Raw genomic sequence first — 11,569 nt, forward strand, 5'->3', positions numbered from 1 at the left:
TGTGCCTGCGCGTGCGCGCATTCATGTTCACTTGCATTTGTGTGGGTACACATATTTGTTCAGGTGTTTGGTTACTAAAAAAACTAGAGCCTGAATTTACTTAGGTGTTGAAGTCTTCATATTTTCTTGGACCCACTTAAGCTTTACACAGTGAACGATTCCTCTAAATTGCAGTAGCATGAAGCAGCTGCTTTGAAACTGGCCATGTTTGTGTCTATTTCACTGACAAAATTTCACACAGTGAAAGATCTAATTTAACACTGTAGATCCTCAAAATAAACCTAATTGTTCAAACAATTCATTATTTCTAAAAGGGGAGAAAACAACTTGCAATTAATATTTTCAGGGGGAAGGCCATCTTCAGAAAGAAATGCAGCACGAAGGTTTCCAAGAAGCAGCAACGCTTGCTAGGAAGGTCACAATTATGTGAATCTGATAAGTAGCAATCAATGAGAGAACATATCAGAAAAAAAAAGATATAAATGTGCAAAAATGAGAGAGCTGTCAGGAAACACTATAGTCTAGTTGACCAAAACTGAGAAATGTGGCTAGCATAAGAAAAATCATGGATGTTTGATCTAGAACATGAGAAGGAAGAATACATATTGGCAAAGGAGAGAAACTGATCGACATTCAATAAAACACATATGTTACAGTTGTGTAGCTTGATCTTTTTAGGAGTTGTGGGACTCCTAACAGTGGAAACAGACTCTGTCGCTGACTCTGTTGCCTACCTGTGGGATTCTTTCCTCATACTGTGTTGCCTTGTCTAACGTTAATAGAAGAGGAGGTGCCTAGTCTTACTGTAATTTGTTATGCCATGCCTGGTTAATATCCACCTAGGAAGGCCATTTTCTAAAGAGAAATAGAGGAGGGCGGGGGTGGTGATGGGGAGAAGAAGGGACAGTAGGGAGAGAGTGACTGGGAGGAGAGAAGGGAAGAAAAACTGAGGTCAGGATGTAAAATAAAATTTAAAGGAAAAAACCATAAGCATTATGATTGGGAAACAGCTTTTAAAAATCTAAGAATTAGCTCTTTCCCATGCATGCGGCTCTCTGCACATATGTAATACCTGTGTAGATGGGTCTTCATGTGGGACTCCGAACACAGGAGCATGGACTGTCTCTGACTACACCGCCTGCCTTTGGATTCCTTTGCCCTAATTAAACTTCCTTATCTAGTCCCTATAGAAGCCTGGACTTGACTGCCAAGGCTGTTTGATATCCATGGGAGGCCTCCACCTTTCTGAGGGGAAGTGGAAGGAACCACTGCAGGGGAGGGGAGGGGAGAGGGAAGGAATGAGAAGAGAGGAAAAGTGGGAAGATATGATCAGCAAAGTAATTGGTTAACTAATTATTTAATAAAAGAAATATATATTAAACTTTTTTTTAAAAATCTGAGGACTATAAATTGGACAAAGGAAAACAGAAGAGTTATTATAACTTTTGATTTTACATTTGACGTGTTGAGTAAAATCTAGAGACTCTATCAGAGCCTCTGCTGAATGAAGTTGAATGACTAGTCCAATCTTTAAGAGTGCAGAAAGAATATACAAAATTGGGAAGACATATTATGTCTTTATATGTGACCTACCATCCCACCCCTTAATCACATCTTCTAAGAGCCCAGAATTCGGTAATAGTGTCATGATTTAAACAAATACATTATCAAAGTATCCCATATGTAAATAGAAATGGGAGATTCCTCTAATAAAGTATATTTCTCGCAAAGACAGGTGCAGTAATTTAACTATCAGTGAAAAATAGGTCTTTTATCATAATACACACCAGACACAGAGAAGTAAAAAGTGAACTTTAATATCACAGAGACTTGTAGGTATTATCCAGTTAATTGCAATATTCCTAATATCATAAATTACTCCATATCCAAACCATGTCACTCTGACAAGTGTAAGTTGAGAACACTCAGGAAAATATTGTGACTCTCTAATCATAAGTACTAAATGAACTCACATACTCAACATCCCAGGAAGAACATGAGTTTGAATACTATTTTAAAGGTTTTAGCGACAGATAACATCACAGATATTATATAATTCCTCCACCAAGCCCTAAACAGTATCTTTTGGGTATCTGCTAATGTATATGAGTACTTGGAAAGAGAAGTGTGCAGACTCAAGAAAATTATCAGACCCTGAGTGTGTTAATCTGTATAGATCTAGAAAATCACTCTGATTAATGGCTCAATGGTCCACTATCTTATTACACTCTATATCAGTGGGTATACCTGATGACTAATAAAATATCAAGCCGCAGACATTTTACGAGAGAATGCCTTCCAACTGGGAGCCTTATAAACTCTTAGTACTAAAGATACCATAGTATCTTTGACTGGGACCCATATGTTAATGGAACCACTCCTTAAGAGAAAGATGCAGGGTATTTGACCCCTTCTATGTCTTGTTTTAAGTTGCTTTTGGTCTACACATTTTAAAAAGTGATTGTAGAATGACGTAAGAACAGCTTACTCCACATTTAATCCCACTCAAGCTATTAGACAAAATCGTGGTCTCACTTCAAAACAAGTGTGCAGAGCTCCACACTTGCTGTGTAAGCAGATGTCTTTTCCTCTGTAATCGTGTGTAGGGAGTGCCAGAAACACACTGTTTTCATGTGGCATTAGTAGTACACTATGTTCTGCCTTGACTTGTCTCTTGTCAACTTTGCGTAGTGTGTTCGTTCAGTTCAGCTGGTAATTCCAGCTTGAGCCATTATCAGTTCTGTGAAAATGATAGTTATATCACCATGCTATAATAATTAATTAGATTTTATCATGTTGAATACTTCAAGAAGATATAATCTTATGAATACTAACAAAATGTAATTAACTTGGTAGTACTTTGAAGACACATATAGACATGAAATTCAAAATGGACCTTCATTAAAATATGGAGTGTTCAATGAACTATAACCCATCAATGTCTTTTTGACAGAGTGAATCTCAACTTGTCTTACCTTATAAAAAAAACTACAGCTAAGAAAGTTGCACTAAATTGGTGGTGGTCCTCTTTTAACTTGACAGGAATATACAGTGTACTTTAGTATCTTGCTCTCAAATTCTATGCAATTCATCAAGTTGCTAGTTGTAAGTGGAATCCAATAGAAGATACAGTTGTTGCAGCTAGCTGCTGAGGGATTAGCAAGGGTAGCATGTCTCTGAGATCTAATGAATCACTACACCCATGAGCACTTGCAATGACTGCAGCTGATCAGGGTACTTTATGGAGCCAACAGCAAGAACCTGAGAGAAAATCATAACATACAATCATCATTGCCCTCTGAGGAAAAAAATACTCTCACAGATAATTTCTGTCTTTAGGAATAGTTATAACTATCTTACTGTGTGTGATCTGATACATTGATAATCAATTAAGAGATGTCAAATGACCATGTTACATGACTTGTTCAATATTAGGTGCTATGAAATCACAAAATACTATAGGAGAAACATTCTCAGCAATACTTTATTCAAGTAAATGCTGACAAGTAAATAACATGAGAAGTCATTTTTATATCTTTGTTCTAATTGTGCTGTCTAATCTCCTTCATGATGCATCAAGAAAAGTACCCTATTATTACTTTATTGAGGAACTAAACAATTTACCATGATTATTTAAGTAGTAAATATTTAAATTTATTAATTAAATAGTAAACCCATGGCTGTTTAAATTTAAGGTGTAAGATGGAAAAAAAGAAGACCTCCTCACAAAATATAATAAACCTGATGCCAGAAATATTCAGAGATATTTGTGCCATGGCAGCTTTGGACTATCTAGGTAGCTTTTACAGGTATGGAACAATTCTCTACTCACTGGGAATCAGGCACAGTGAGCTTGCAGCATTGTCCTTAAAGATATGATATACTCTTCAAATCATTCGAAGATATATGATATTTCAAAGCCAAATTGCATGAGGCTGGGAAGCAAGGGATAAAAGTGAATCATTTTGCTAATAGTATACTCAGTGTCCATCTTATAGTTTTGTTTCTACCACTACCACTTGCTCTTAATTCTTTAATACTATTCCCCAACACTAATGCACAATGACGGAATATTCTGCTCACTTAGATTATAGCTGCCCAGCCAAAGACTACAATATACAATCTCCCATTGTATCTATATGTAGATACATAATTGAGCACAATCAAAATGATGCGTTCAACTTACAGGTCAAAATCTCAGGGGACATGCAAGGAAAAAGTTCAATTTCTTTGCCCATTCTCTTTGCCAACACACAGGAGCTAGAATTTATAGATATAATGCACATTAGTTAGCCCTGGCATTGCAGACTCCAAACTACCACAGAGCAACAAGACAGAACATGATCGAAAGAACAGCTGGATAATCATTTGATACTGAGATGCTCTCATAATTCAAACCACCTGCCAACTCTAGCTTTATATAAGAGGGAAAAATTCACCTGAGCCACTGTATTTTCCAATTTCTTCCTGCTAGTAGATTATCTTGTTCTGTAACTAAGCCAGCATCCAAAGAAGAAGACTTTTAACCAAGAAAATAGAAATGATCCTAATGTACTAAGCTTGTCACATAGTCATTTTGGAGTTCATATGCTGGTGGGCCAATGAAGTGAAAGGGGCAGTTGTTGTGTTTACTGGAGCAATGAATACGCATTATGGTGGAACTCTGCAACTACTGTATTGTCAATGCAAGAAGGGAGATTCTGGTTGCAGAAAGGTGCACACAACAGGACATGTTTAAGAGAAAGCAACCAGACTGAGAAAGATGAACACTGTATGTTTTCTCTAGGATTTAAAATTGTATGTTTTTATGTAGGGTCTGTGTGTGTGTGTGTGTGTGTGTGAGAGAGAGAGAGAGAGAGAGAGAGAGAGAGAGAGAGAGAGAGAGAGAGAGAGAGAGAGAGAGAGGAGAGAGAGAGATGAAACTATGACTAAGTAAGAAAAGAAAGGGAATCAGCTAAACAGAGCAGCAGAGAGGGAGGAGGACAGTGAGAAAGGAGACAGTGAAGCAAAGAGGAACAACGTACAGGGACACATGAACAAAAATGCCATTAGGAACCCCATGATGTTGCCTGGTAACTTAAAACATTAGCGTTTAAAACGAAGTCTTTGGAAGGCTCTTCAGCTCTTCATGCCCCAGGCAGCGAGGAGAGGGTCACTCTCAGTTTTGCTATGGTAAGGAAGATCTGTACATACTTTATATTATCATCAAGAAGGTGAATTTAGAATGTCCAGTGTGATGGCTACATTTATGGATCAGCCTGACTCTCCCATAAGGTATTCAGATACCTCAGAGAGAATTATTTGGAGTATCCCTATGAGGCTGTAAGATTAATATTTAATTACTCCACTGAGTGAACTGGTTGCTTGCTCTAGTATAGATGATTCTGGCTCTCCACTAGTTAAATTCTGAACTTTAAAAAGTGTTAAACATCGTCTTTCTTTGTAATATGGAAGACTTGCTCCCACTTGAATACTCAAGATGGAAAACTGGTCTTAAGAGGCATTGGATTCAGTCAGAAACAGCATTTCTTGGGAGTAACAGAGGGAGCAGGAGAGAGTTAGGGCTTTTTGGATGTGGATAGCAAGAGGGCAAGATGTAACTACTAGTGCCTCCCAGCTTATGGTGAATCTGCCAGGATTTGCAACCAGAGGATTTAGATTTTTATATGGCTTACAGGATAAGGATTCTAGTTGTTGTGCCCAGCAACTGAGTTACCATTGTTTCTGAAATTAAAAAAAAGAAAGAAAGAAAAGAAAAAAAGAAGTAGCATTTCTTGATATCACTACATTTTAAACTAATACCTTTGTCACTGGGTTGCCTGAATTTCAGGACTTCAGGGTATCTAATTTGCTACTTGCAGATCCATAAATGCTTCAGATTCATAATTTTGTGAACTCTTATGGTCTCTCTCTCTCTCTGTCTCTCTCTCTCTCTCACACACATACACACACACACACACATACTCTCTCTCTCTCTCTCTCTCTCTCTCTCTCTCACAGAAACACACACACACAAATACAAACACACACACAGAGGGGGAGAGAGAGAGAGAGAGACTTTATCAGTGCATTGATTCTGTTTTGTTCTCTGGGGAACACTGACTAAGAAAAGTGGAGAAGAGAATAAGTTATAAATATCATTTATGCATTATGCAAGTTGTAGACTTATACAATTATAAAAACTACTAATACATTCTTTGTTTTTATTATATACTATCTTTTCTCCCTGTTATCTCTGTCTCTCCATAGAATATTCAACTTTCCAGAAACTCTCAATATTTTAATGTTATACAAACAAGAAAGCAAAAGGAATGGATATCACCCAGTAAAAGACAAATAGACCATTGAGAATTTGGGGCTTTCTGGAGAGAACATGTACTGTTGTTTCTATAAGAAAGCTTTATGAGGAAACATGTGAACCTTTCTGCACATTTCACTGTTCTACAGAAGTTTAAGAATGGAAGCAGGAAGTATATAGTTACAGACTGAACAAAGACTGTGACAAATACCTGATCTGCCTCATTGAAAGGTCCCCTGCCAAGGTTTCTTCCTGAATCACAGAGGCTTGACTTTTTTTTAAAATAGGTCTCTTGTAACTATCTTTTTTCTATAGTTCTCTATGTCATTAAAGGTCTGAAAATAAGAAAGCCATTCAAGATTGCTAGAAGTTAAGCTTCATGAGGAGTGGATGATGATCCATTTAGATGATGCAGCAGGCTGAGCAGAATTGCAAGTTGAGCAAGAATCTGTAGTGAGACATTCTGGACTCAACAGATGAATCCCAAATGGGAAGCTTCTTGATTTGGTATTGTCTTCATTTAGAAGCCAGAAACAATGACAGCTATTGCTTCTGGGTGGGTGACAACAGCTTTCTCTTACAACCACTTTGATGCTGTCAGTCATAGAATATAAATTTTAAACCTGTTTCATTGGTACTGTGAGAGCTATGTCTCTCTTAGATTTCTTTGAAATTACCACTTGAGTTTGAACCAGAAATACTTGGTTCTATACAAAAGCTGTCTGTTTTACAAATAACTGTACATTTTAGAAAATTTCCTCTTGATATTTTATTCGGTAATCAGTATATTCTGTAAATAATTAGTATCAAAATTTTTCTTAATGTGAGTTAAAATTCACAACAGATATTAGACTCAGATATTAAAATATAAGGTTTATCTCAAAGGCAGAGTATTTGCCAAGTAGTTGCCAGGCCCAGGGTTTATGCAACCACAAAGGGAAAAAAGCGGAAAATTGGTTAGAGTTTAGATAATAGATATACTAACACAGATATACTATACTAACAACAGAGAAGAAAAGAAGATCCATGGTAGAATATTTTAAAAAAAATGAAAGGGGTGTATTAAAAGTACAAAAATAACTGAGAAAAAGAATGATGATTAAAATCTGCATCGAGAATGCAAGGGTAGGGTTTGGAGAGATTGCTGAACATTAAGAGCACTTGTTACTCTTCCAGAGACTGCAGGTTCAATTCCCAAAACCAACAATTTGGCTATCAAGTATACTCTAGTCCCAGGCATTCAACGCCTTCTTTGGGCATCCACAGGCACTGCATACATATGGTACATTGGCATTCATACACACAAAACATCGCATACACATAAAAACAAAGACTTTTAAAAACTAAACAAAGTCAGGGTAACCATGTACAGCATTGCACTTCTCTCTCTCTCTCAGTACTGGTGAGGCAGAAACAGAAGGAAGACAAACTACAGTGAGCATTTAAAGTACACACAAGAGAGCATTTCTCAAGCTAAAAACACTTTGGCAATGAGTTCTGCAAATGGTCTACAAGAATCCTTAGTAAGAGCCAGGTGTGGTGGCACATGCCTTTAATCCCAGCACTCAGGAGGCAGAGGCAGGCAGATTTCTGAGTTCGAGGCCAGGCTGGTCTACAAAGTGAGCTCCAGGACAGCCAGGGCTATACAGAGAAACCCTGTCTCGAAAAAACAAAAAACAAAACAAAACAAAAAAAAAAAAAAAAAAAAAAAAAAAAAAAAAACCCAACAACAACAACAAAAACAAAAAACAAAAAAAAAAACAAAAAACAAAACAAACAATAAAAAAAGAATCCTTAGTAAGTATCAGTAACTTATGAGGAAGTCAGAAACCTAACCAAAATCATCATTTGTGCTATTGTACAATTTCATGGGACAGTGAAACATGCTGTTCACTTTGTAAGCGTTAAGGTAGAAGGCTGCCTTCTGAAACTTAGAAATAAGAGGGGGCAGTACAAGTATCTGGTGGTTAAAAAGATGTTTCTAGGCCTCGTTTTCTGAGGAAACAGTATGTGTAAAAGTAACTTTTATTTGTCTGATCTAATTGTCATCTCTAGGCTTACTCTTGCATAAGCTCATTCTTTCTAGTTCCCTTTGAACTTTGGCTGTTCCAACTCAGCTCTTGTAGCCCAACTGCCTCTCCAAGATGACTGATTCAACCTGGCTTCTCTCGACTTCTCACCAAATTGCTCTGCTTGGCTTCAAACTACCTCTGGCAATTTGTTCTAATCTTCTGGATCCTTATTCTCTGGCTTCAACTTGCTCTGTTGACCTGCACTGAACTTCATGACCACAACTCCACTGCGCTGACTCACTGAATTCAACTCAGATGCCTCAACTGACTGAACTCAGCTCAACTCTACTCCACTCACTCGACTGCCCTCCAATTAGACATAACTTTCAAGCAAGGCAGCTGCCTTCTACAAGCTAAACTTTCCTTCATTGTTTGAGATTGAAGGTGTGTAATAAGGGTGTGTCTGTATTCCCAGTAGAAGGATTAAAGGTATGTCAGTCTAGCTGGATCATATAGACCTAGAAAGACTTTAGATGTGACCCCTGCCAGAGCAGCCATGTTGATGAATTAAAAATCTTCTGGAGATAAGGCCAAAGAAAATTTTTAATTTTGCTTTCTGTTTCTAGATGGAAAGATATGGGCAGATACACAAACAGAGTACAAGAAGTCAATGACAAGGGGGAGAGGGATATTACAGTTCAAAACCAGTAATAAATATAATGGGCTCAGAAATCAAGTGAAAACATTAAAATAAGCAGCTAAGCTAGACAGTCTAATGAGGCCCCTGAAATGATCCCTTCTTTAAGCAAATATTTACTCAATATAATTTTAAAAATTAATTTAACTAATAAGTCTCTTCTGAATCTTTTTCTCTACTTTCTCTGATCATCAGAAGAAATTCAGAGGCAGAGTTTTGTTGCTTGCTGTCGAACTGAGGTAAGGATAGTGGGACTCACAGTTTGAATGCCTGGAGACCAAGAGGTCTTTGCCATTGTCATTGGAATGCACAACAACTGAGCACATTTTTCTGAAACACAGGACGGAAGAATGTTGCAGCTAGAACGCACCTTGCAAGAATGTTGAATTCGATAGTTTTCATTTAAATTAAGGTTTTACAGGGGGTCAGACAAGATATAAGCACAGGAATTCTAATTGAAAAACACTGCAGAGGAGAAAAAAAAAAGGTTTTCTCTTCCAAATACATTTCAGAAGTAGACCACATAAAGCATGTGGTTCAAGGAGACTTTCCTAAATCCACACACATAATTTGGCAACAAAAACCTCAATTATGTGTGTTTGATTAAATCTATCTTAGTAAAATAATATAACTAGATGCTTCATGACTAAATAAACCATAGCATCCATTGCCTTAAAAATACCAATTCTCTCTTTTCTTGGGGGAATGAAACAGGCTGGTTATCCACATACTTTGGCATGGGCCTGGGAGACAATGGAACGATTATTTGATTTCTCTGACATTTCTTTCAAAAAGTCACATTCTTAAGTAAATTCACTGTGGCAAATCCAGAAATCAGAGCAGAGGACAAAGTAAATAATAAGGACAAACCGCACAGTGAGGTAGGAAAAAAGTGTCTAGAGTTGGGACATTCTTAAAGCCTTTAGTATTACTGGTCTTAGCATATCTCTCAAAGACAATTAATAGAAAAGTTCATTTAAAATCTGATGCTTGAGACAATTATTTAAGTACATGAGTGCACCTGGGGGTCTCCATGTGTCTTAGTTAGGGTTTTACTGCTGTGAAGAGACATTGCATGAATGACCATGGCAACCCCTACAAAGGAACACATTTTAATCAGGGGTGGCTAACAGTGAAGAGATTTAACCCATAATCATCATGGTGGGAAGCATAGTGCATGCAGGCCGACATGTTACTGGAAAAGGAGCTGAGAGTTCTACATCTCGATCCACAGGCAACAGGAAGAGAGACTGTGACCCACTGCCCTGCTTGAGCATCTGAGACCTCAAAGGCCATCCCTAGTGACAAACTCCCACATCTAACAGTGCCGCTTGGTATGAGCCTGGAGCAGGGGGATCATTTTCTTTCAAATGGCTGCAAGGAGCCTCTGCTTCTCAATTATGCAAAGAAAATTATGTGCTATCCATTTCTCATTCACACACTAAAGAAATGTATTTGTCTCTATATTTGCATTTGTTACCATGGTTCCTAATGAAACTCACCTCCTGATATTTAGACTTCTGTTTTAAATCTTCCCTCTCCCCACTTCAAGTCTCCAAGACCTAGGAATGTGATTCTAAGGAGTAAAATACTAGAAAAATAATGTAGCATCATTGCCTTGTAAAATTGACGGCTTCTATTTTGGTGGCTTATATTTTTTTGTTTTGTTTTGTTTTGTTTACTCCTCACTCTGAAGGAAGCAGGTGCCAGGTTTCAGTCGTCCTATGAACAGGGCAGGGGGACATGAAAATGAGTCTCTAACCAACAGGCTGTGAGGACCTGAGAACTTTCAATAATCATAAAGGTGACTGTAAAAACTGACCCTCTGCCATCAGAATGTAAGTGACCCTACCCACGACCAAGAGCACACTTGACAGTTTTCAAAACACAGGATAATAGGCAACACAACTTGACCAACCAGAAACAGGATATGTTTTGTGGTTTAAATTGTAATGTTTGGGGGCATATTTAGTATATAATATTAAATGATAATGCATCAAAACATTCTTAATGTTAAAATTATCTTTTGTGTAAAGAAAGCAATTTTACTTCTTTTCAGTTATTTGATACCAACCACAGTACGCCTATCAATTCATTACAGCTGTCTAGCAATCCGAGGATGTAGAATCACTTGTTGAGTTATTTATTTTTTTATTTATAAAACAATAAGTCACAATAATTCAAACACAAAATCACAGCCAAGGAAAGTAAAAAGTATATTAGGCAGTATACATTTATGATCTCTGAGACACTTCACCATTTGGACTAGTGTTCCTTTTTCTTAAAACAATTCATTTGGCCATATTGTGAAACAAAAGCAAAATATTAAATCATTGTCCCAGGGAAAATTACAATGAAACAAGAGACCAAGATGCCTGTAACTTAATACACTTCCAAGGAATAAGTAGTCTGTAGTTTGGCTCTTGAGCCCTGAGTTAACTGGGTCATTTTGGTTTTGGGTTGTTTTGTTTTGTTTTGTTTTTTTCTACAAAGTTGTGAAATTCTTTGAATGAATGAAGTTCATTCATAATTTTCTAAGAAAATTCTTATGTTTCGCCTTCT

The 11,569-nt window shown here is 37.3% G+C and overlaps 1 long non-coding RNA gene across 1 annotated transcript; it reads left to right on the forward strand.

The window, feature by feature from the left end:
• Positions 1 to 8,345: 8,345 nt before the first annotated feature.
• Positions 8,346 to 10,544, forward strand: Gm39180. The gene is made up of 3 exons (XR_870433.1): positions 8,346 to 8,754; positions 9,203 to 9,246; positions 10,242 to 10,544. It is a non-coding gene; the product is annotated as a predicted gene, 39180 (long non-coding RNA).
• Positions 10,545 to 11,569: the final 1,025 nt, after the last annotated feature.

This window comes from Mus musculus, chromosome 8 (assembly GCF_000001635.26).
Source record: "Mus musculus strain C57BL/6J chromosome 8, GRCm38.p6 C57BL/6J".
Lineage (NCBI taxonomy): Eukaryota > Metazoa > Chordata > Mammalia > Rodentia > Muridae > Mus > Mus musculus.